At 32.9% G+C, this 27,975-nt stretch overlaps 1 long non-coding RNA gene across 1 annotated transcript; it reads right to left on the bottom strand.

Moving 5' to 3' along the window:
- Positions 1-41: 41 nt before the first annotated feature.
- Positions 42-27,975, bottom strand: LOC129222893 (uncharacterized). Its single transcript, XR_008580623.1, has 2 exons — positions 27,920-27,975; positions 42-785 (listed from the first exon to the last, which is right to left on the bottom strand). It is a non-coding gene; the product is annotated as an uncharacterized LOC129222893 (long non-coding RNA).

The raw sequence follows: 27,975 nt of genomic DNA, 5'->3' as shown, positions 1-27,975 counted from the left end.
GTACAAATATATTATTTCACAGCTACTATCAGAAAGCTAAAAAATATATAAAAAAATTTATTTATGAAACATAATGCAACAAATGTGAAGTTTCTTATGTACTTAATGAATCCTAAAAAAATGGAACATCAAATTCTGTGTTATATACTGTCCTTGGGTAAAGTGCAGGTTCAGAAAACTTTGGTCTTTCATTAAACTTGGAATCCAATAAAAATGTTTCTGATTTTGCATTAAAACTTTTTAAACTTTCTCGAACTGGTTTTCCATGTATGATTTCAGGAAATGGAGGTACAGCATTTGTAGGGTAAGGGAAATGCTGGGTTTTTGCTGGGATCGATTCTTCATTCTTCAAATTCTTGATCCATTCTGGTTTTTTTGTTAAAAGATTGCTTTTGGTGTTCAGATTTTTTCTTTCCTTCTTCTTGTTTTGAAATTGTTTCCTTCGTTAAAAACGCATCTTCGGTTTTATAAGGCATGGCTTCAGAATTTGGCATATTTCTTTCAGTTGTATTGTAGTTGAGCTCTGATTGGTCTTTTGAGTTTTGTGCAATGTTGTATCTTTCGTTGTTCAATCCGTCTCTTCCATCCTTTACATTTCCATTATAAACAAACTGTACTATAACTGATCCACCACTTTTTGAATCTTGTTCCTCTACAATAACTACTAAAGGCTCGTCAGTGTTCTTCGTATTAAATGGATCATTTAATTTTGGCTTGTATTCTACTATTGTCTGACTTGGAAAGGAAAATGAGGCCACCATTAGAGCACTGAACACAAAACCAACCTAGAGGGGAGGAAAATGAGAATAATTTTCTTCTTGCATACACATAGATCATAATTTCTGAACATTAAAAATGTCATTAAAGATAAAACTTCTGCTCTTAATGTGTTTCATTTTTCTTGACTTCGTTTTTAGGTTATTTTTTAGCTCTTATTTTGAAAATTAGTATTTCTCCCAATTGCATCACAATCTTTTACAAATATCAAAATTGCCAAGATATGTTTATTTTTCAAGCTATCTCATTAGATAATTAGCAGTCTAATAGTAATAGTCTGTGTAATTTTAATTTGAGATGTTAGTTAATGTTTTTAAAAGGTTTAGGAAGGGGGCAATGTTACAAATTCTGTAAATTTTTAATTATTTTTGTGATTAATTTGTTGTAATCTAGCCAAATTTGGCGTTCATTCCATTATCTTTCATCTAAAATTATCTTACTAATGTAACCTGTAAATAGTTCCTTGTAATGTACATACAACCCCCTAACATTCGACAGAAGTATACGGTCCCTCCATTTTTGAACGATAAGATTTGTGAATGGAATAAAAAGAAAATATAAGAAATTTGTAGAACTTTGTAGGATTTTCTAAATATTTATTCGCTCGGTATAAAACGCCGGGCGTCTTGTGAATGGAGGAGTCTGTTTGTTTTCTAACTGTGGAGTCTCGTTTTCAACGTTCCGCTGGAAGTGTGTATTAGCCTTTGCGCTGTGTTTTTGCATATTTTGATGTGAATACGTGTGTGACCGTTGAGTTTACGGTGTTAATTGATATTTGACTAATTGCTAGGGTTAATTTGGCTGTTGCTAACAATATTTCTTGTACATAGTTGTAAATAAATCTCCTGTGTTTTCTGAAGAACTGTGTCGTCATTTAAAGAAAGTTTGAAGTTGCAACTGAACTTTTAACAATACTTTCCGGACAAGTAAAACGTAATGTTTAATGCCAACATTTTGCAGCTAGTAAAGCTAGGAAAAAATGCATAAAACAGTGTATGTTTTTAGTTTAACGTAAAAGTTTTGTGTTTTGTAGTTCTACTTAACACAAAATATTACATCGAAATTACAGATTGGATTAATGTTGAAGAGAACTGCAAGTATTTGGGGGACATTGTCGAAGAATGACTGTTTACCCCGCATATTAATTATATGTTGCGGGCTTGATTTAGTTCTATATGACTATATGAGGTATAGTGTGCATGGCCGTAACCAGAAAATAATTTCGGGGAGGGTTTAGAAACTTTCATGTGGAGTTTTGCGCTATTTGTGCTAATGTTCAACTCGTCAGGTTATCTATTATGAAAGCGTTTTATGCAACATATATTTTCATATGTATACACATACATATGAAAGACATTTTGGAACAATATTTTTTGGAAATTTTTGAATATAAACGAACATTTAAATGTCATACCGATCTTTTCGGGGGTTAGGGGTTTGAATCCTAAGAACCCCCTCCCCTTGTATACGGCCCTGATGTGTGCAAAATCTAATAACTCCTGAAAACCAAAGCCGAATATCTAAATGAGGGCGGACAATTTTCAGGAGCGATAAAATTTTCGTGCAATCATTTTTTACTTCTTGAAAATAAAATTTCAGTATTTTCTTACTTTCCATAGTGAAATATGTAAAATTCAGTATTTAAAAAAATTTGAAAGGTTTTTTTCCCTTTTAGTACCAAGCATTTATATGAAAAAAGAAGGTGAAGTTTCGAAAGGGTATAAAAAAATTTTGAAAAAAAAATAGAACCGACTTCAAAATTGCTCTAAAAAGTGAAAAATAATTTTATTCTTTAAACACCATCGATAATGCTTTTAAACATAATTTTTGAAGTTGGCGCAAAAACAAAACGTAAAATCCAGTGTAACCATGCTTCGTTCATATTTTTTTTTCAGAAAAGCATCCAAAATTACGAACGAAACATTTATATCGCTATTCAAATATGCTGTCATCAATGCATAATGTATGTGATAGTGAAGAAACTGGTCCTGGTTAAATTTATAGTTGTATTTGAGTTATGGCTGTGAATGATTTTATCTATCGTTTTTGCGCCAACTTCAAAAATTATGTTTAAAAGCATTATCGATGGTGTTTAAAGAATAAAATTATTTTTCACTTTTTAGAGCAATTTTGAAGTCGGTTCTATTTTTTTTTCAAAATTTTTTTATTTCATTCTTTTTAGTGTAAATGTAAGTATTTCAGAAATAATAAGAAGTTACCATCACAAAACTTCACATTTTTTTCTTAAAAATGCTCCATACTAAAAAAAAAAAAAAAAAAAAAACTATTGACACGCGTTAAACTTTAAGCGATTGGCACTAAAAACTTATCTTTGTTCCTCTCTGGAAATCATGCGTAGTTAATTTAACTATAACCATTTAAGTATTACGTTTTTCCTAACTAATTTACATTCCACAGCATCTAAGTTGCTCATGATGCAATCCTGTATTTTCTTACTTAGCCCCGATCATCTGTTATCGGCATAGATGATAACGATAAAAATACTACAGAGTAGGTGAGTCAAACCTAATGGTAGCATTGTGAAGGCTAAGCAGATCCTAATCACTGCATCACCTCGCTTCCAGGTTAGGTTTACCCCTACTATGGAGCAATATTACTGAAGAAAGGAAGATTTTGATAATTCACATAGGGTTACTATAAATCAACAGGATTACTAAAATAAAATTATTTACGCCAAAAATGAGACGACAACGCCAGATTCCCTATGATCGAAATATCCCTCGAAGAAATTTGATGCTTGCTTCAGAGAAGCCTTCATTCAAAATTATCATTACAATTACTATTAATGTTACTGTTATACGGCACCAAACTTTTATAACAATGAGTTTCATATTGTCGCGTAGATGAAGATAGCGAAGACAATGTGAAAGCCAAATGAAGCGAATACTCGTTAGTCTCAACTCGAGATCTTTATTCAGAACCACGAATGAACGTTACATCTCCTTATATACAACTTGAGAAAGTGCTGGAACTTTCCAGACTTGGAAAGATACAGAAATTAATAGAAGATTCGAGAAAATACGGGAAACAGTGGAAACGAAATTTTAGTAAAATTCACTTTGTCCTAGTCGGGATTTGAACCCAGGTCGCTCGTGTGGGAGGCGAGAATTCTACTACTGAGCCACTGTTATCCATGGATGAAAAGTGCGAACTTCGCTACAAAATCATTTAATAGGGAAATTGCATAAAATTTACTGTTTTTTGCTCATAACTTTTTTTCTAAAGAACAAATATGGTCAAACAAAGTAATGGGACCTAAGTTGAGCCATCCCCTATCCATTAAAAAAAGAATCATCAAAATCGGTTCACTAGGTGAGACGCTATGAGTGGACAAACAAAAAAAACAAAACATACATACGGTATGAATTGATAACCGCCTCCTTTTTGAAGTCGGTTAAAAATTATTGTATTCCTAAAATACATTTACACTAAAAAGAATAAAAAAACAAATTTTTTTTCAAAAATACCAAGCACTTTTCATAATGCATTTAAAGGGACAAAATAACTTTTCTGGGTCAGGAAGGACAATTTAAGAATTTTTGTAGTTTTCGAAAATTCCGAGAAAATGACACCACAAATGAAGAAAAGTGCAGTTCTAGTCATTTCAAACAAAACTTTTCCAATAAGACACACACTTATTGGGAAAGTGTTTTTTGAGTGTTGAAATAACTTTCAACACTCAAAGTTATGATTGAAAGCTAGATAATGATAATAAATTCTCTTCATGACCTGAGCCGCACTTTTCTTCGTTTGTGGTGTCAATTTCTTGGAATTTTCGAAAGCTACAGGATTTCTTAAATTGTCCTTTCTAACCCAGAAAAGTTATTTTGTCCTTTTGAGTGCATTATGAAAAGTGCTTGGTATTTTTTTAAAAAAATCTGTTATTCTTTATTGCAAAAAAAAAAAAAAAAAAAAAAAAAAAACTTAACTAGTTCAAAATTTTTGCTATCGAAAACTGTTGAGAAGAGCTTTGCTAGAGGAGAGGAGTTTGAGTAAGCTACTTGTGTAATCTCTTATTCGGCTCATGAGTTTCTCTCATTAATTTTTACTTTTTAAAATAAAATAAAAGAGCAGAAGCTTTTAGCAAACCATAGAATGAGAGACTATGGCTTAGAAAGTTACATCTAACTGAAACCAAAAGTTAATTACCATAACAGTATTAAAGGCGCACGGTACCCCCTAGAAGGCGAATAGGCACAAATGTTCGCAGGTGCAAAAAAAAAAAAAAAACAAAAAAAAAAAAAAACAATGAAATAAATTTAAAACAAAGACGCACACATTCGAGAGTGCAAAAAAAAAAAAAGACAAAAAAAAAAAAAAAAAAAAACCGAAGACGCAGAGGTTTGAGGGCGCAATGCGCCGGCTGGCCGGTCCGCCCCTGAACATTATACTTAAAAAAAAATTTTCTTGTTTTTTTGTTTTTCGTATTATAATTCTGATGTTTCATTAACATGAATAAAATATTATTTTTGGGGTGTTTATGATCCAAAATTTCCGAAAATTTTGGGTTGCCGTTTCCGGGAGTTTTGGACTGAAAACACATTCCAAAACTGAAAAATTATATATATATATATATATATATATATATATATATATATATATATATATATATATATATATGTATATATATATATATATATTGGTATATATATACATATATATATATATAATTTTTTAAAATGATTTTTTTAAGGATTTTTGTATGCTTGTTTGAAGAGTTTTTATGGGGGCGGGGGAGGGGGGTATCGAACTTCCTAATGGTTTCAGAAAATTTTACTTGCATCCACTATCTCCCCTGTATTATATATTAATTTTGATCTTACTAGAAGACACATAATGGTACTTGAAGGGTTAAAGACTGACAAGATATAAAAGTACAAATCAACTGGTACAAACCGGTGGTTAGTATCAAAATAAACTTCTATCTTTCAGGCACCATCCAATGAAATCTTATGTATACCGACCAGATGAGCTGTAATTGGGGACGGGAGGGGAGGGAGCGTCTCTCGAAATATTTAGTTTTTTATTGTAAAAATAATGCAAATGTAATATAAATTGGTTTGCTATCACCTTTTATTTTGGTGATTCCCCCCAAACCCCAAGGAGAGCTCCCCCAAATATTTTATTCCAACTACCGCATTGCTATATTTGCTGGTACATTGCTGTACAAGCGAATGAACAGCTGTTAATGCTTCTAAAAAAAAGGTTTCAACTTTCCTGAGATGAATTGCAGTGTAGAAACTTCCGTACATACATTTCCAAAAAGAAAACAATTAAAAATGCTGTATTTGTCCGCTGGTTGGGGGTGTTCATTCTTCATTCATGCGGTTGTGTGATGCACATTTGTTCGTTTCCATCCTCGAAAAATCAGACGCCGCAGAACTGTAAAATCTTTTCCAACTTCAAAAAAGTAATTACATGTATCAGTTAAAATGTTTTTACCGTCTTGTGCCAAATGCAATAGTTTTTATCGATGTTAAGAATTTTCGAATCTTCCACACGCTTAAGATTTAACAAATGACTACGACATTAGTAAGTTTTCTGAAAGAATTCAGTTATAAATAGTAATAATAATCTATCATATAATAAACAACATCAAATAGCTATCCATAATTGGTAGAATTCTAAATATGCTGAAATAAGTCAAATACGGATAAAAGTTAATAATTATTATATGCGAGGCAAAGGTTGGCGCGTGACAAGCAATGCAATTAGAATCTTCAATTAGAAACACGTGTGAAAGTACGCCGTAAAATGTATAAAAAATTAAATTCATTCTGGAAAAAAACTCGCAACATAAATAAGCAAACCAAAAGGATAAAATCAGATACATGAATACCCTCACGTAGAAGGGGCTAGGAGCAGGCAAAACAGAACTACCTGCCACTGCAGAGACGGGGCCCGAGATTTAAAGAAAGAAAATGAGATTAATGTTTTTGTACCTATTCTTAATGGCAAGGGACCCGTGACGAAATTATCCCGAAATAAATGTGAGAGTCGTGTCAATTTAAAAAAGAAAGGTTTTTCTTGAATAAATTAATTTTTACACTAGGCTGTAGTTAGGGAAGAAGAGGAAGCCTTCCCTCGAAATATTTGGTTCTTTCTTATTGTAAAAATAAGGCAAATTTAATGTAAAGTGGTTTCCAACCACCTTTGCTTTGGATGAGTCCCCCCAAACCGCGGATGCGTAGTCCCAAACATTTTTTTTTTCTAACCTAGTGATCATATGCCAGAGTGGATAGATCATCCACCTATGGCGGATTGGTGTACTCTGCGTTCGACGTGTACTTTGGAAGCTTTGCCCCTTCTTGAAGCCTGCGGTGGTGCATTAATTAATGAGCAATGCATTAATTAATCCCCTTTTAACTTTATCTGCTTTCACTCGAACATAGCCAGTGTTAAGAGTCATTTTTCTTCCTTTTACAAAATAGGAAGTATTGTATTCGCGAAAAAAATGTCAGGCACGATTGGTTTGTCCTAAGCTGTGTACATTTGAGATTGGACAACATGATACATATAAAGATGGTAGGTACGTAAAAGTTTGGTGCTTTCAGGGAACCACCATAAGTCAAAGAAGGCTGAGAGCCCCTGGTCTCTACCAAGACTTTCGGAGTCACGGATTTTTTTGAGCATGTATTTCAAACCCGAAAATCTCCGATTTCGAGTTCAACGCCCTCCGCTGGTCTATAACACAATAACACATTTACAATCTTATATATGTATTAATACATCGTCGCCTCAGAGCAACAGTAAGACATCTAATCCCAGAAATAACACTAAGATATCCTACTGTTGCTCTGAGGCGACAACATATTGAATGCGTCTGCGCTCGAACATGCGCAATATTGCTATGAGATTTTTGATATTAAAACACAAGGCAAACGGTGTTTTTTCTCCCACCATAAATGCATTGTTTCGCTGAAATTTAAGTACACAGTTTGGATCTTTTGTACAGTGCCTGAGTGCCTCTGAAAACAAACGGTAAGACACTTAAAATGAACTGTTGGACTCTTACGAGGAACAAGCATAAGAATGCTCCAAAATACATCTAACATAGAGGTGATGAATTAATGATCAACAGGTAATGGATTGGCAAGGAAATGTCATCCAAATAATCTGACCTTGGAATTAAACCTTAAGAATAGAAATTCGAGAGAAAGTGCATCAGGAATTCCGGTCCACGCCCCACTGAAGTAGATCTGGTTTATTTTTCTTCCAGAAGGTCACCTTTCGTTAGACGTCCTGTTCCTTTAATTCAAAATTTAACTTCGTTTAAGGATCCACGTGAAGGTGTCCTTCGAATAATTTAACATAAAGGAAAAATTGTCTGGAATCGGAAGAAATACATTCTGAAGCTAAAGTTCATTAACAATCGTGATGAGGAGTTCCGTCTTTTGCTGTTCTTAAATTTACCGTAATTTACTTGCTTTCAATATGGCTCGCTATAACTCAGCGCGGTTTTCATCCTGGGGAGCGCGTCGCCTAGGGGGCACAGAAGAGTTTCAAATTAGATATAGGTATATAAAAAATAAAATGAAAGTGGCTCAAACAATTGAAGCACAGTGACTTAATGGTAGCGCTTCCATGCCGCAGACCCGGGTTCTATTCCCAGGTCAGGCCCGATTGACTCAACCTCCCGTTCAGTGGGTCGATTAAATGTGTACCGAGCTTACTTGGGAGCTAAACGGTGGGGGGTTCTGCGTTCGGTTGAACACCTAACCGGATTAGAGCCCTCGGTCTCGTAAACTGAGATGGGCACAGTAAGTCTTGGCCCCCGTGGGCTGCTGCCGCACTGAGTATAGTTTAACGCAAGGAATAATGTACTCAATTTTGTGATCACACATCTAATTTAGGGGTGCCATCCCTCCTAAGGGCAAAAACACCCCCAAGTTCCACAAAGCCCCCTAAAAATTTCAATGGTGCTGTGTGCTGTCTGCACCTTGATCTTCCCTAAATAGGCATCTCTGTTTTATAAAAAAAACACATAAGGCATTTTTTTATGAAGTATTGCAAAACGGCATCAAAACTTCGAAGCGTCAGACAAAATTTGCCGGTTAATTACATTTTTGAGAGGCTACAACGACCTCCCATCGGAGCGTCACTGATCATTACTAAAAGCGCTACCCACAAACAAAATTTTCTCGTAAAAACTTATAATTACCATTATTAGCATATTTTTTTTTGCATAACGTTGACAATAACTAGAAGTTCGTTCTTTACTAAACTTCTGCTTTCATTGTATACCCAGTGCTGTAGTTAGTAGGGAGGAGGGGGGGGGGGCTCCCTACTAACTACAGGGTCATTCCATGCGAAATGAGCAAATCTTCTGTGGCTGACATGTCACAGATTTCAATGAAAATTTTTATTTAGGTAAACCATGCAGATCTATGAGGGAATGCAAAGTATGGAAGTTTAAAAACGGTTTGTTACTTTGTTATTGAAATTAGAAGTTGATGCTTACGCTAAGCCTGAATTTTCAGAGTTCATGGCGGACAGTTTGTGACTCAATTACTCCATAAGTTATAAACGTACACTTGAAAAATAAATATCTCCATATTCTATAAACAAATCTCTGTTGGAAAATAGCAAAGTAAAATTTATTAGGATTATTTTTTTGAATCTGAGATATTAACAAAGATTGAAATTTTGCCAATTTACTTCAGATTTCAATTCACTCTTCCAGCTCTTTTAATGAAAATATGACAGTAAAAATGATTCAGATTGAAAAACTATCTATAACTGATTATTTGCTCTAATTTCGTAATTGTTTATGAATTTCTTAATGACGAAATCGTACTTTAAAAAATCAAAAATTTCCGAAAATTTCATTTTTTCCTCTATTTCAGATGTTTTTTTTTTTTGAAGATGAGGGAATGCTCTAAATTTACTCAATTTTTTTTACGTAACACATTGAAGTGTCTTTTAGATGCTACTAAATTTTAATCAATGGTATCAGTGTATTTTTGTTGCTTCTTGAACTAAGGTAAAATTTCATTAGTTACTTCTTTTTATTGTAAGTTTAGCAAAACTAACCTTTTCTTTCGTGTTTCATTTTCTCAAAAGCATGTTTATGAAGTACTTGCTGAAATGTTTCCTTAATTATTGTGTTGAATTTTCCTCTCCATTCGTGATATAGGAGAAAAAAAAGCTCTTAGAGAACATACTAAGTTTAAAGATATGGGCAGAGGACCATCTCGTCTAATTCACAATAGCATTTGAGATTGGATTATGAGTTTGAGGAAATTTGTTTTATCCATGAATAAGATATTTGACGAAATACACTTCATCCCCTTTTGGTTTACAGGGGTCTAAAAATGTCATTTTTGTCATTTTTCCGATTTTTGAGGGGTTGTAATCTATAATGGGTACACAAACACACAGCAACAGTTACATATTCTTTTTAGCATGGTTCCAGTAATTAGTTTTTGCCGTATTTCATTTTGTGTTTCCGTCCCCTACGCGAGTTATCCCCCTTTGAAATGAGTAAAATTTTTACATTTGACCTTGAACTTCAACCTGTTGCCATTATTTTAATTATTATCTTACAGCTACGTAACTCAGCATGTAAGACTATCAACTTATGCACTTTAACATCAAAGATTTAAATTAACTATCATAAATGTAATTCAAATAGATTTTGGACAAAATGCAAAAAGTCCCTTTTTTGACTACGAAAATCCCTTTTGATGACCTCTAAAAAATCAAAGGTCCAGTTGAGAGAAAAAATAAAAGTGGTTTTAAACATCTTTCATATGCAGCTTTAAGGGATATGAATTTCAAAAAAAAAAAAAAAAAATTAAAATGGTCGAGCGCACGCATTCGTCAAATCTGTATGGATGACCCATAAAACACAAAGAAAATGCTATTTTTCTGAATTTTATTTTAAGTTTGGAAATTGAAAAAAAATTTCGAGTTTCTTCAAGCAAATAGTAGAAACACAGCTCTATATTCATGCAAAATTTTAAAGTTGTCTGAATTTTCCCTCATTTGAATTTTTGTGTCTATGTGAAGGAGAAAATCATCATTTTACAAAATGTCACTAAGTTTAAAACTGATTTTGAAGACAAAGGAGTTCAACTTCAAAAGTAAGGTAGTTTTTTTATGATACTAAGCACATTATTGGGTATTAATTTCAGCAAAGCTAACGCATTCCTTAAAGATTGAGATTGAAAAATAAAATGCTTAATTATGAGAAAACTGAAATATTTTCAGTTTTTGAAACTCGGTTAAAAGTCAACTATAATAACTTTGAAAATTTTATTGATATCAGATTAATTACTCTACTCCATAGATTGCAACAACATATAACTTTTATGTTTTCATTAAATAGTTAATAAGATACAAGCCTTCAAAAATGCAACATTTAGCATTAATGAGAATGCTGTTCAGTTCGACCAATTTTCAATCGCATGTAACTATTCAAATAAAAAATATTAAGCAAAAATATTTTAGATATTTTTATACAGGCATAAAAGGAACCTGTATACCAAATTTCATAAAATTCTGTTACCATGCCGCCACTACTTTTTTGTGAATTTTGCTCATTTCATATGGAATGACCCTACAGCAAATTATTTTCCCAATTACAGCACTGCGTAAACATGCATCCGAATTTCTACAACTATATATCACTCTCATAATTGGCGTAGTCTCCAGATTGTATACCTTTCTAAAAGTTGAAGCAAAAAAAGCATTTTTTAAAACAAACTGTGTGTGTTTTTGTATGAAAAAGAAAAATATTAGTTATTACAAAATGATATTACATTCGTTTTTTCAAAGTATCAGACTTTTAAGTTTCAGGAAGTTTCAAGCATTAGTAACCTATATTGTTTTAAAACAGGGGTTATCAGCAGTGGCGGATTGGACCATAAGCCGATGCGCCCTCGAACACCCACTGTGCGGATTCGTTTTTTTTCCGCCCTCAAATCTGTTTGACCCTTTGACCCCCCCCCCCACCCCCCACCCCTTGTTTGACCCTTAGACTATTGAGAGATAGATGAACCCTTCAATTCACTCACTATTACATGCACTGAAGCAGGAGTAAGCACGACAGGTATTATATAAATCACATTTTTAAAAACCGATTAAGAGATGTGTTGAAATACGAAGCGGAAGAAAATCATGTCTAAAAATTGACTAAATTAATTGCCGACAAATATTTAAAAATTCGAATGCATCACTTTGGGAAAAATATCAATAAATCCAAAAGTACACCAAAAGTACGCGGCAAATGCACAAAATTAATTTCGTTAAAAAAAAAAAAAAAATGTCTTTTTCTCGAATCTTGTGTTACAACTAATTTTATTAGCAAATATTTTTTTCTCCAAACAATTACAAACGATGAAGATAGCATATTTGAGTAATGTTATTTGAAAGTTGAAAGACTTATACTGGAAAGTGAGAATTAATTTAGATATATAGCATAAGGTCTAACTTAGCAAAAAAAAAAAAAAAGATATATATATATATATATATATATATATATATACATAAATGGATGTGTGATTGTGTGTGGGTGGGTGTGCTTGCTATTCATACAAATACATAATTTTCGTAGGATTTTTACCAAATTTGGCACATAGGTTCCACTTTTAAATGCATTTTGGATATCATTCCCCAAACAGGTGTTCTCCACTCAATCACTTCCCCCGTCGTGATGCCACTGCATTTGATAGATGAAATATAATTTCAAATATATCAGAATTTCAATATTCGCAATTTTCAGTAACTGTTACTAGCATTTTAGTTGCAACTCCACCCAGAAGGGTGTCACTTGGTGGTGAAGGGGGGGGGGGAGGTTTGATAAAATTATTGTTAGTATTTGATAAAATAATAACAATTATTTTATCAAAACCTTTTTTTTTCCCCTCTGTCCTGTAAAACAATATTAATACTTTTTTCATTTCACCAACCACTTTTACACGCATTCAAATGATGTGAGTAATGAAAGTACTTCTCTAAAATCAGCCAATCTCTAACTTGTGAAGTATATGGGAAATTGCATTTCGGATTTCACAAAGAACGTTTTTTGAATTCTGAACACAAAGTATTAAAAATGTTTAGATTTTCTAAAATTTTCTCTATTATTCAGCGACCGAATTCGTCTTTTAAAAGTTTTCTTTTTTTTTTTTCATCATTCAATTTATTTATTTTTGATTTTTTTTTTTTTTTTTTTTTGTGGTTTTTGCAATAGATAAAATCTTTTCATTAATTTTCTTAAAGAAAAAAAAAATTACGGGGAAAATAGACTAAAAAAAAGTTTGAAATAAATTACCATTTAAAACTTTTAACATAATTTCCCCAAATTAATATTTCATTCATTCCCAATAGGCATGAAATAGTAAATGAATTAGCAAAAAAAAAAGCAAAAAAAAAAAAAAACTATCTTGCACTATAAAGGGAAAGAGAAAAAGAATAAGGAAATTTCCATTCATTGTAAAGAACTCTACTTTGCTGCTATTTACTTAAGTTTCGAAAACATGTGTGAAATAACTTTTAGAAACATTTTTAAATCTGCATAACTCAAAAACTTACTGTAGAAATTGAAAAAAAAAAAAAAAAAAAAAAATTCCATGAATCAGTAAACTATGCGTTTGCGGGTGACAGAAAAAAAAAATGTGCGAAAACATTTAAGGCAAAAGGTGAAAAATTAAAATCGACTACTATTCAAATACCTACGAGAATTAGTGTAGCTCTGGGGAAACGTCTTCCGTGAAAGGTCGCAGTCACGTGGTCTCCCCTCTCATTTTTCCCCCCACGAAGATTCCTGCCTCAACAACCACTCCCACTTGCTTTATCCCGCTTGCTCAATGATTTAAGGTTTGACCCTACTTGCTCGTTACGTTGACCGCCAGTTTCTGTTCTTTGGATATAGAAACACGCGTTCTAGTTGCATACTAACTATGTGTTTAAATCCTGCTGTAGTGCGATATCAAATTCATATTTAAAAAAAAAAAAAAAAAAAAAAAAAAAAACAGAAAAAGATTTGGTGACCACCAAACTTTGTCACTCAATGCAGCGGGTACCCATGCTTTGATCTGGCCTGTATATCTTGTCGGCACCATGCTAAAGTAACGAATGTGACAAATCGCGAATCGCGTTTTTCAAATTGGATGGTTTGCCGTAGTACTCAAGAAGGGCTACCTTTATTTATTTAGTAGCTAAGCAGCTTCACATACATAGAGGGCTGCATGTAAAGCGCTTTGCCTCCGGATACACACAAGAACGATATACAACACAAGAGATGGAAATAACATCCGGGGCACCGGCGGGAATCGAACCCACGACTTTCAACTTAGAAGACGAAGCTTCTACCGCAGAGCCACGGAGGCCCCAAAAAGGGCAACGTACCGGTTATAACTACTTTAAACGAGTTTTACACTTCAAGTTATGTAAAAATTAAAACATTGAAAATAACCAAACGTGTCAGCTGGATTTTTTTTTTTTTTTTGGCTCTCCTGAAAAGTGTTTATTTTCACAAACGTTAAATATGTCTATGCCGTATGAATATTAGGGTGGGCCGAAATAAGCCGAAATTTTTTTTTTTTTCGAAATCAATTTTTGGATAGCGCGCAAAAGTTGCGTAGTGAGCTAGTTAGCACTCACAAAAAATTTCTTGGATATTAAAAAATATCTAGCCGGCGCTATTTGACATTGAAAAACCGTAAAAAAAGAGAAAAATGAATTTTTGTCGAAATTTTTTTAAAAAACTAAATTCCAAATATTTTGCTGGAATGCACCGAAAATGTTATATAATGAGTCAGTTCGAGCCCATAAAATGTTTCATTGATTTTAATGAGCATTTAACCGCTCCTTTCCGACATCAAAAATTGGAGAAAAATGATAAAATATTGAATTTCTTTAAAAACCAATGTGAAAATTATTTTTCAAAATTAAATCATAGACTAATTAATTAAATAGCACTATGAATCATAGTAATTATTATCACGCAATAGTATCATACATTTTCTAGAATTACATATATAGATAATAAAATTTTAAAAAAGAAATCTTCAAATTTGATTTATAATACCTCATGCATAATGAATATTATTTTTTGGAATAATATTGTCCCTTGTTATCAAATGATGGAAGTTCTTTCCTAGCTTGAAGTTAGGCACGAATGTATCTATCTCGTGCAGTTTTACCACGAACTTTTATTGCAGTTTCGGTTATTAGTTTCACACAACGTTTCACAGCTTGCGTGTGACAGGGAAATTTCTCGAAAGTAAACTCTGTAGAATGTTCTTTGCACATTTCATTCCATTGTTGGTCTTTTAGATGCATTGTAAGAGTTGGCTCTGTTACAACACAGTTTGCCCAAATAACTAAATCAACATAATCAATGGCTTCAAAATTGAGTTTAGGACGCTCAAAAAATCGTACACCATCCGAGCTCTTCATCATCTTATTTCTAGAGTTCAGAATGCGCCTAACAGCTAATTCCCGAATGTATTTTCTTGAGTCGAACAACATTGTCAACAGTAGCTGTTCAGGATGAGCGAAATATGCATTACTTGAGAGAACTTTGAAAATTATCTCCTTAACGTTGTCTGGAAACTGCCTTCCAAGAGAAATCATTTTCCAAAAATGTTGGGCGCCGTACTGGCAGTTCGGTTTTATTTTTATTTCAAACCACATTGGAGCATAAACTAACATTACATACTTTACAAGTATTGTAAGATTTTCTGATGGAGTTGGAGTGCCTATATACAAGCGTAACAAATGGTTTGCAGTTGTCAGCCATCGCGCACGACTGACTGAGTTTGCCTGGGCTACTGTCAGCCACGCTTGAAGGACAACTGACCATCTTTTACGGCAAGACAGATTCTATACAAATATTGTTGTTCAATACTTAAATTTTTTATATCTTCCATGTCCAAAACCAGAAAATTGCAGTCAATTTTATCAAATTTGACCACCGGATTTTTTTACAATCTCTAAGAAGTTGTTCGATAGCTCCAGAATATGAATGTGGACTTTGTGCAACCATCCAATTCCAGTATAAGATGCCTCAGTGGCAACTCATTGTGGACATTGGACGCAAGAGAGGACCCCTTTAATTGCTTAACTCCCAGCTGTGGAGGTGTAGAATTACAGCATTTCTTAAAGAAGAATACTTGCGTTCAATTCATTAATCAGTTCAAAGGACTTCAGAGGATTCACATTTTTTTTTTTTTTAATACTCAAGGGCTCTATTTGTCAAATATATATAAAATAGTTATAAAATAATCTTAGGAACAATAGAAGTAGTTGAGCGCCGTTTATTATCCCGAAGAAACTACTGGAACCAAAGATTAAAAAATTAGCATCTTATGTAACTATTTTTTATTTGAGTGTGTGCATTTTTAAAATTGGCGTACAAATGTCGCATAAAATTGATTGAATTTTCACTGTTTTTTTCTAGGTAACGTATTGCGTAACATTTCAGTACTTACTTATTTCGAAACTACTTTTAATTTTTTTTTTTTTTTTTTTCATTTTTCCAATGTTTCAGTCTTAAAAGAGCGTAGCTAAATATTCTACGAAATGTATAAAAAACTTTGAGGATTTCAACTAATGCACTGACAGATACTTCTAATGTTTGTTGAAACTAGCTTCAAACTTTTATTTTTGCCCCCCCCCTCTTTTTTTTTTTTGAAAAAAGTGCATTTGTCGTTTTTTTTTTTCAGTTTTTCAAGGTCAAATAGCGCCGGCTAAATATTAAACAAATTTAGCGAAATTTTTTATGGGTAATAACGGGTCTATATAGCAACTTTTCCGCACTATCCAAAAACAGATTTCCAAAAAAAGGTTTTTCGGCCCACCCTAATGAATATACCACCTGATAGCTGAAGGAGTTTAAAAAAAAAGTATAGGATTCGCTTCAGAAATTCTAATTTATATTCAAAAAGTTGAATTTCTAAAAATATTTGTCAAACTCACGAACCGTGAAATCGGAAGCAGTATATAAATCCTTTTGCAAAAAGCGAGAGAAAGAGATAATAGTTAAATTCATTATCAAAACATTAGACTTTTCATTTCATGCGGAAAATAGATGCAGTTGGAAAATAATTTCCAGAGGTTTAACCTTTTCGTGTGTATGAAGCCGTTATCAACCTTCAAATTCCACGCCGTAAAGGATCGTTTAACAACGGAGGAATAATTTTATTTCTTTGTTTTGACTAGTTTGCGAAATCCATTTGTTTGTTTGTTTTTGCGTATGCGGCAAATTTTTAGCGGTACACGCCATTTCCTCTGGTTATTGTTCTATTGGCGACATTTAGATGAATGAAATATTTGACCGAATGGACAGGAAAAACAAAATGAGAATTCAATTAAAGTTTTTTCATCTCATGCATACCTGTCAACACCCGAAGAAAAGATTATTGCGATGGATCGTATTAGGACATTTTTCATTGTTATATAGGGAAAAATACGGGTATTTTACTGTCCCTAAAAGCAGTGGCGTAGCTATATTATTTGCCGCCCGGGGTGGTTCCTAAATTTACCGCCCTTTCGTTGTGAAATAGCTAATACACAAAACTGTCAAACGTGTTTAAATTAAAAGTAGAAATTTAATTGAAGAAAAATAAGACCTTATTATTATCTATATACTTTCAAAAGAAAAAAAAAGGGGGAGGGGTGATTTAAAATGCATCTTAGGCTACTTAGTAGAAGTCAAGAAAATCGGAAATGGTCGGATACTCAATGCGAAAATTTTAAGCTCTGAAATATGCAATTTTAGGCTATCTTTGGCAACGCAATTGTATGCGTACTCTAACGCAGTTGTAGGCGTAAGGGGAGAGAGGGGGGCTGAGGTTTCTTACTGAAATGTTTTTTTTAATTAAAATCAATTTCAAGGATATCTTTGGTGGTCTGGTTGAAAGGGAGAAGGTTCGGGTTCTTTCTTTGGAAATTTTTCGGCACCGAAGTCTCAAAAATACAATTCTAGGCAGTCTTTGGTGACGTTGAGAGTTTCCGTAATATCTTTAAAATGTTGTGAAGCCAAGCAGTTCTCTCCTGAAAAATTTCCGTAATTGATGTCCGACTTTGAACTTTGTTTTATAATGTTAGGAGGAAGAGGGGACAGAGGGAGGTTTCCTTCTAAAAATCATCCTTAAAGTTGAAGTTCATTTTAGATTATCTGTCAGAAGGAAGGGTATAAGCGAGCTCTCCTACTCACGCAAATCTTTAAGAAAGAAAATTTTGGGCTATCTTTGGGGACGTGAGAAAAATGGGTGAAGAGTTCTTCCCTCGGAAATTTTTCAAAATTGAATTTTTAAAAACGCAGTTTTAATCTTTTGAGACGTTAGGTGAGAGAGGGAGGGCAACTAAGATATCTGTCTCGGAAAAATTCCAAAATTGAACCCCTAAAAATGTGTTTTAGGCTATATTTAATCACTTTAGGAGATCAAGGACAGTCAGGGTTCAAATGCTGTTTTCACTAATTGATATTGAAGCATCAGAGCTTTAAAAACGTAATTTTAAGCAACATGTTGAGACTTTAGAAAAGAGGGTGGGAGTTTTCTCCAGGAAAGTTTTCATAATTAAAGGCCTAAATATATACTTTTTGGCTGTGTTTGCTACGTTAGAGGAAACGGTAAGGTTAGGGACTTTGCCCAGAAATTTTCCAACATTAAGGTCTAAAATCGTATTTCTAAACTACTTTTAGTGATATCAAGAAAAGGGATGAGATATTACAGTGCTCTCCCGCCTAAAATCATTTTCGCACTGTTAGACTACAAATTGAGTGTGGGAGAGGATCTCAACCGAAATTATTTGAAACTGAGTACTTTAAAACGCATTTTAGGCTATGTTTGGATAAGTTGAGGGTCCAACTCAAATGTTGAAAAATGAAATTCGCTTACCTTCCATAAGGTATAGATTAACATGTGATCTAAAATTGTCGGATAGATTATCTACTCTCAAAAGCGAGAAAACGGAAATCCTTTATACTTCGTTTGAAGAAGACAACTCTTGTAAAGAGTGGGAAATCAAAGCAAACTCTGAAACATATAAAGTGTGATGAGTAATAAATTGTTTCGTGTAACATTTTACATCTACCTCTCTTTTACTTACTCTTGTCAGCATTTTCCAGAAGTAAAAAAAAGGGAAGTTTTTGTTTCAAGAGCAGGCTTTCCAGAAACTCGTAACTTAAAGTCCTGTACTAGCTTTTTCTTATAACAAAAATTGGAAAAGTTGATTGTTTTCGTCTTCCTGAAGTTAACCTCTACAGTCTAAATAACAGAATTTTTAAAAATACTATGCACTTTTCATAATGCTTTCAAAAAGACAAAATAACTTTTCTGGGTCAAAATGGAATATTTAAGTATTTATTCCTTTAGTTTTCAATTATTCCAATAAAATGACACCGCAAACGAAGAAAAGAGTGGCTTAAGTCAGGTAGAGAATTTCTTATTATTATCGAGCTTTCAATCATAAATTTGCGTGTTGAAACACGCATATTTTTCTGGGAAAGTTTGGTTTGAAATGACTTGAGCCGCACTTTTCTTCGTTTGTGGTGTCACTTTCTTGGAATAATTAAAAACTACAGGAATACTTAAATTGTCCAGTATGCCCCAGAAAAGTTAGTTTGTCCTTTTGAGTGCTTTAAGATGATATTTTCTTGCCTGCAGTAATATATTAAAACCATAATTTCTTTATTTGGAAAATACATTTAATTTTTCCGCATCAAAAGGGCCAATTTGCCGGCCCTAGAAAAGTGCCGCCCGGGGCGGACCGCCCCCTTCGCCCCCCCCTCCTTAGCTACGCCACTGTCTCAAAGTACAATAAATGCAAGTTCCTTACATCAATACAATCGGGAGAAATGTTCACTAGAGTGGGTCGAAAAAATCAAAATTTTACAGAGCACTTAGCCTTAGTGCGAAAATTAGTGACTTCCTAACACCATGGGTGCAAGTTTGGTGATGTGCTCGAGACGGAAAATATTTTCAGCACCCCCCCCCTCCCAAGCATGCGTGCTTAAAGAAAAAATTATGTGCATAAATATTGTAGATTTTAACTATGTAAGTTTTGGAATTTAGTACGTTTGATTTGAATTTTAAGCTTTTGATTTTTCTAATAACAAGAACTTAGTTTAAATCGTTATATTTAAGCGTTTTGATATCGTAATTCCAAAAACCTAAAAGCCACCAATAACGGGGGGTCTGGGGGATCTCCCCCAGAATTTTTTTTTAAACTGAAGTCCAAATAACGCAATGGTAGGCCATTTTGGTAAAGTTCTGGGAAAGGATAAGTTCAGATACTCTCTTACCTCAATTTTTTCAAAATGATCGTCCCAAAATCGCAATATTGGACGAACTTCAAAAATATTAGAGAAAAAGGGGGTGAAGCTTTAAAAACGAAATTGTACTCCATGTAACGTTTATGCGCTTTTTGAATGCATTATCGAAGCGATGGAGTTCAGAAACTCTCCATCGGCAATATTTCGAAATTGAAATTTCCAAAACGCAATTTTAGACGATGTTGCATAATGTTAAGGGTAAAAGCGTTTGGGGCTCCCCGCCATTAGTTTTTTGCCAATCGTAAACATTTTCATTGCAACAATAAAATCGCTTGGGACATAAGATTTTCACTTTAGCAACAGAAATCAGTTCTGATCGGAAAGTCTACCCAAGCGCCAACACACCAGAAAAGAAGGAAAGGTGGGGGAAGGGTATGGACGACTAATGATAATAAACTCGCACCATTCCCCATACAGTCTTCATTTTAACAAGATTTATTTAACAAGGTAAGATTTATTAACCAAAACACACATACATAACAAACAGTAAGCAAAATAAAATAAAGTTAAAACATACAACTTGAATTGTAAAACATAAATTACAAACGTCAATCACAAAACATTAAGAAATTCTTGATTATAGTTCAACATGAGTTAGTAGTAAAAATTTTACACTAAAGAGCGCCAAAGACACTGTCCGCAGTGTTATTAAATCGGTTTTATTTGGAGTACAAACACATAAATATGTATTAAACAAAAAATATTTACAAATTAATTATACAGTAAATATTTCACACAGAACAATAATTTGACCGTTTGACTCCAGAAAAAAAAAACACAATAACTCGCATTGAAACATTTTATATTATAAAAAATACAATACAAAATCCCCCCCCCCCCGGTTGGCAAGTCAGTATATTTTATCAGCTAAAAGTTTATTATATATTGTTTACCTGAAATTCGAGTATTTTCTTGTTTTTCATTAATTTCAAACCAGTTATTGTTGTTATGTAAAAAATACAATATTCTCTGTGCATATATTTCTCTGATATTATAGATTTTCTTTGATTCTTGTAAAATAGTATCATTTTTATTAAATTCTCGTTTATATCCATAAATTATTTTCAACATTTTTGCTTAAGTTCTATTTAAATTGGTAAGATTTTCTTCATAATCACCTCCCCATGCACAAATACCATTCGTAATTATTGAATTGATACCGGCATAAAATAAACATCTAAGAAACTTTCCCCAAACTAAATAGATAAAGCCAATGTATTCTACATCTTAATTTCTTCACAAGTTTATCAGTATGGTATTTCCATTTTAAATTTTCACGAAAAGTTATAACCAAATAATTTATATTTTCGACTCTTTCTTTGGTAGGGCAGTTACAGTTATTTGTGCAATCACATATTGGTTCGTGATATTTTATACCTAAATCAATTTTATTAATTTCTTTCTTTTTAAATCACACTTTATATTTTATATATATATATATTTTTTATATTAAGAGATAACATATTGTCAGTTAACCATTTATTTATAGCAGTTGAATCTAGTTCTATTTGGTTCTTTATATCATCAATGCTCCTTACACAATATGTTAATGCTGTATCATCTGCATATAGAGTAATTGTACCGTATAATTTAATGTATGACATGTGATTAATATATATTAAAAAAGTAAGGGATCTAATATTGATCCCTGAGGGACTCCCATTTTTGTCGTTTTATATTTGCTTATACAGTTATTTAATTTTGATGCTTGTTTTCTGTCCCTGAGATAGGATAATATCCATTTGTAAGGTATTCCTCTTATTCCAACATTGTATAACTTTTTTACCAAAATCTTTATGCTCACAAGCTCATCACACTGTCAAATGCTTTGCGTAAATCCAAGAACACTTCTGAAGTTTCATAGTTTTCGTTACTGCCCGCATAAATTTCACCTGTTAATTTAATACAGCTTTTTCAGTATTTCTGTTTTGCCTAAATCCGTATTGTGCGTTATGAAAAAAAATCATATTTTTCTAAGAAATTCATCAACTGAGAGCTATAACATTTTCCCAATAATTTTGAGAATATTGGCAGAACTGAAATAGGTCTGAAATTAGTACAGTCATCTTTAGCACCTGATTTGTGTGTCGGTGTAATTATTGCTTTTTTTAGATCTTCTCTGAAGTCACCTCTTTGTAGACTAATATTGATGATTTTTGTCACAATTTCAATATGATAATTAGCAACTATCTTAAGTGCTTTACTTTTAATTCCGTCATGTCCCGGTGTTTTATCATTTTGCACATTATCAATAATATTTTTAACCTTACTTATTTCCACTGGGTAAATATACATAGAATTTGTTCGGTGTGTGATGTTATTATCATAGTATGATGCTCTACCGCCGTTTATTTCCGCACAACAATTTGTAAAAAAGTCATTAAATTTTTCACCCAGTTCATTTCTATTATCTACATCGATGGAATTCTTTTTCTTAACCCCTATAATATCTTTAATAATATTCCATTGTTTTCTTCCATTTTTCCCAGCATGGACAATTTTTTTGTGAAAAAAATCATCTTTTTATTTTTTAATCAACTTTTTAAAATGTTTATTGTATTCTTTATAATTATTTTTATATTCCTTATTATAAGAAAATTGTATTGATTTTTTTATATAATTTTTCTTTTTTATTGATCATATTTACCAACTCTTGTGTAATCCATTGTGTTTTTAATTTATTAGCATTTTTTTATCTTTTTGTTTTTTTCCATGGATTCCTTAATTTAATTGATAAAAGTGTTATAAATCTCATTTATCTCCATGTTTTCATCTGTTAAGCTTGAGAAATTAATTTCTTTAATATCCTGTTCAAAAGTTCTATAATCGATGCATGTTTTAATTATTTGCTCGCTACTCCGACTTCGTTTCAAATGTTTTTCTAATAAATTTTTGTTATCAATTTTTACTAGTAATGCATAGTGATCGGTTATTGTTGTTTTATGTACTGCAACTGTTACTGCCCTATCTATTCTATAATTACATCTATAAGAGACATGATCGATACAGGATGAGCTTAGGTCATTACACCTAGTTGGTAGATCAACATATTGCTTGAAACCCATAGTGTACATAGTGTTAATATAATCATTCGCTGTCGTGTTATTCGGTAAAGTATCAATGTTTATGTCACCAATATACAAAATGTTTTTACATGCAATTCCTTTTACCTTTTGTTCAAGTTCTGATATACATTCATTTATACTAAACTAGCAAAAATACCCGGCGTTGCCTGGGTTAGCAATAATTATGAGAAAGAACCGTTACTTGCATTTGTTTTCTGTTTTAAGTGTAAGAATTTAAAACACACCTTTTTGACGTGATTTAAAATCTAGCTTCTTCCTTACTCATAAAACTAAAGTAGAAGTAAATAAAAAGAGCAAAATTGTATTCATTTAGAAACGAAAACACGAAATTTAAGAATATACAAATTTGAAGAATTTCCGAAATATGAAACTAAACTTCACATGTTTAAAAATATTTATCACTTAATACTACTTATTTTTTTTATTTTTTTTTTGCATGGAGTCTTATCTTCTCTGTATGTCTATTGAAGTATGAACTGTTTAAAAAAATGTAGCCGCGCTCCCGTAATCCCCTTAACCTTGCTTTAGTTATTTTGGAAAATTTCAGTTATTGTGGGTTCTTGGTGCGATTTAAAATAGTACCGTATTTACGGGAATCGTTTTGGGATACCTTTGATAATGCTCCCCCTCCATACTTTGTAAAACGGCATGTTACTAATTTTGTTAAAGAGATATTGTCGCCAGATGCTGAGATACTTTTGGTCACCATAAAATGGCGCTAAATGTTTCCAAAATAAGTAGTAAAATTTTGCGATGGTTTGAATTTGTGCACAAAGTCACATTAATATAATTTTTTGTGCTGTTTATGGATTTGCCTAATTTAGTTGCTGGATTATTTTACAGTAAAAAAAGTTTTTAAAGATTCTGTGATTGGCGATATTTTGTTTACATGGTGAAAGTTGACAAACATTATTGCGTAGTCTTTGGCTTCAAAAACCACGACAGTTGAAAAAACTGCCAAATGCATCCGCTACTGAAATCTTTCTGCATAAATTTTGGCGAGGTTTCTGCTGTTAGATTGGATAATGATTAAGTGTCCAATCAGCACAAATAATAAAAAAAAACCATTAATTACACTAAAGTTCCGTTTAAATGGAAAATAATCAACCAAATCTAGTTATTATTAGCCAATCTTGGGGAAAAAACGTTACTTTAATATTTGACTTGAGAAAAGCCTCAAGCAGTCACAGACGAAACACAAAAACATTCAACAATTCTAGCTATGAGCTGGGAGTTGAGATGATACACTAAATAATGAATTGGGTTAAGGAAAGCCTTCGAACATGGAACAAAAAAAGCTCATAACTCGTTTTTCATACAACTTAGAACTTTCTAACAGATGCCATCTTCAGCAGAAAAATAAGCGCTTTCGATGGACACATATAATTTTAATATGTGCACGTATTTTTTCACCGTCATATTGGGGCATTTATGTGAAAATTTGGACAAATTAGAATAAAAAAGGAACTATCAATCGGATTTTTTTCGAACTGGTCTACAAACCTCCCCAGTACCAAAAAGAACAAACGGTGAAAGTTTCAGCCAAATCTGCCGGGTAGTTTCTGAGATCTTAGGGAACAATATTACCAAACTCCATTTTTATATATATAGATTAAATAGCCCTGTAAATAAAAACTATAAAACAATCAAGTTCCCTATTGTACAAGTATAATGCCTCAGCAGTAGTCATTAATATCCTCTGATCAGAAAAGTAGTATTTCTCTTTAATATAAGCTATGCCTCCCCCTGATCTATTTCTTTCTCTAGTATTATAAAGCTTGTTATACCCCTTAAGATTATAATTTTCAATTTCACATTCCTTAATCCATATTTCACTTAACAACAAAATATCTATATCCATATTTTCAATTATTATTAAGAGTTCATCCAAATTTTGCCTTATGCTCCTTATGTTTAGATGATAAATGTTTAACACCGCTGTATTGTCTTTTATAAGAAATGTCTCTGCTTCGTCCACATTATTTAGTTCAGTGATTTTTTTCAATTGAATCATAATCCATGAACACCCGTTCACCTCTCTTTAGATCATGGTCTTCCATCGCACAAAAACTGGTCCGTATTATTTCTCAATTTATCCAAGTTCTCTTTCCTCCTTACCTGTATTACTCTATCATTCTCACTTTTTTGAAGAAAGACCTTCCCTCCTTTCATCCAAACAAATTTATAATAATTTTCACTCTTGAATTTTCTGGCTATATAATGTAATTCCTTAACCTTTCTTCTAACATGTTCATTGATGAAAATCTTTTGCTCTTCAAATTTATTGTTAATCATGGTCACAGTTAAATTTTTATTATCTTTGGTAGCTCTGAGCCATATATTACGTTTGAGAATATCCTTAAATCTCACTATAATAGGTTTTATTTTATTTTTACTGTGCGTTGGAACTCGGTGCAAGTTAATAATTTCACCTTTTTCTTCTAGATGCAACTCAGTAGCCATCTTTCCAATTATATCATTCAGGTTCTCTCCTTTTTCCTCAGGATAGTTGTTAATTTCAATGTTGTTTTCTTTCGATCGAAGTTCGATTGCATCTATTTTCAAAAGGAATCCATGAAAAAGAATTCTTTTATAAGATAGCAGGTGGTGAAATTATCCATAAAAAAACACTTCATTGAAGTAGATACATTTTTTAAACGAGGTTCCAATATTCATCAATTGAAAAAAGTTACCAAAAAAGAAAGCAATGAAAAATCTGACTATTTATATATTCAGCACGACTTTGGTGAAATCAAGCAGTATTCACCCCATGCGCAATGAATCAAATTCACTGATACAATGAACAACAATAATTAAGCAACAGGTATTATCAATGCAAATTAAATTGTATACAACAAAATAAATATCCAGCAGACATCGTTTTTGTCCGAATTTTTGCAGTTCTTGAACAAAAACCCAGCACAAGAAAAGAAAAATCTATTTCAGAAGGCGGTGAAGTTATTGCGGATCTTCTTCTAATGGCCACAATTATTTAATTTTAGTTAAACCAACTGCAGTGGAGCCACAGCACGTGTTTTCATCAAGCGCATTATTTTTAGAGTAAAAATCCTTTACCATCCCATACGAACGGCACACCTTTGCTTACCAAACGATAATTGCTGATTAGGATATGACTTTGTCGTGCTTTACTATTGCTGTGTACGGAATTCAAGAAGACTATTAATTCAAGTAATAAAAGCAGTCCTTCCTAAAAAGCACAACCTTTTCTCTTTGTCATAAAAATTTAATTTTTTAGAAGAATCAAGTCATCCCGCGTGATCTCGGGATCCCACGGGATTGACTCTTTACAATAGCGGAATAACGCGGGACTGAATTCGACGCGGGATTGGAAACCCTAGTAAGTGTGTATGTGTATGAGCGTGAGTGCGAGTTAGGACATAAACGCCACCGACCAGGAGAAGCGAATTCCGGCGGACAGTGCAGGACCGGAGGAGCCGCGCCTGCAGTGGACGGTGGGATTAAAAAAGGAACCAAACATCAAGGACGGTCAAATAAAAACAATTTGCAATCGCGATTGCTCAAAAAAAAAAAAAAAAAAAAAAAAAAACAGAGCTGTCTTTAGGACCTCGTCCAACCGATTAAATCGCTGATTAAATCGCGTTTAGGGGTAAGTTCGAGAGACCCTGGAGTGTAATGTAATATAACGTTGTACCATAGATGATTAATATTGAAATTCTAGAAGGTGTGCACAAGTAGCGCTTTCGGGAATTGGAAGGAGTGATATTTTCCCCATAAAATACTTCTTCTATTAGTCATCTTGTTTTTATCAAACAAAATTGATTTATCTCTTGATTTTTTTTACTAAGGCGGTAAATGCATGTTAGAGCAAATATTTACACGGAAGCTGACATGCACATTAATTGTTTTAACTACAATAAATCAGTATAGGGTTTTATTTTGTTAAAAATTGTCTTTTTTTATTGAATATCATTTTCTAAGCATGTAAACATCCTTTCAACTTCTACAAAACTTCGAAACAGTAAAAAAAAAAAAAAAATCCAGTGGAAAAATTCAGTAATATGCATTTGTTTTTTAAAGCTAAAGTTTTGAGCATTTATATGCTCTAACGTCAAAAGGGGCTAAAATATGCAGTTTCATATGCACATATCGCACCCCGGCAAGGAAATTTACACAATTCAAATATCACAATACGTGCAAAAATATTTTAATGTGATGTTTACAGGTTAGTTTTTGTTGTCTAATAAAAAGTGCTTACTTGAAGTTCGAAACTATTTCTTCTGTATTATAAAATTTAAATGATGCGTCACTATTAAGTATATTGTTTTTAAGCAACCATATACCAGTTATGTAAACTAACTTTGTGCGAGATTGTGGAAAGAAAGAGCATTAAATTTGATGTCTTTGTATCCAAAAGCGCATTTCGCATTGAAAAAGGAGTTTCCTTGAAACTCCGAAACACGTGTATGCAGTAATGTACTGATTTTGTGCGTTGAAACGCTGTTGATTTTGTTCTAATTTTCTTCCCAAATTTATTTATTTGTTTCTTATTTATTTTTTCAATAGCTAGTTTGTCTTTCCCAAATTTTGAGTTGTGTCACTTTTTTTTTGCCGGGGTGCGATATAAATTTTCATACAATCCCGGTTCAAAACAAAATTCTACGCGGATTTTGCGCGAAATATTTCAACGAAAGCAAAAAAAAAGAAAGAAATTAGGCAGGAAACGCGCCGAATTTTGAATGAATCGCTCGAAGAAAGTGAATCTACTCACCCGTTGGATCATGGCGCTGCCTGGAAGCAGGAGCGTGGGAAGAGCGGCGATTCCAA

Source organism: Uloborus diversus, chromosome 1, assembly GCF_026930045.1.
Source record: "Uloborus diversus isolate 005 chromosome 1, Udiv.v.3.1, whole genome shotgun sequence".
NCBI classification, from domain to species: Eukaryota; Metazoa; Arthropoda; class Arachnida; order Araneae; family Uloboridae; genus Uloborus; species Uloborus diversus.
Note: the sequence above shows the minus strand (reverse complement) of the source record. Positions and strands in the feature narration are given on the sequence as shown.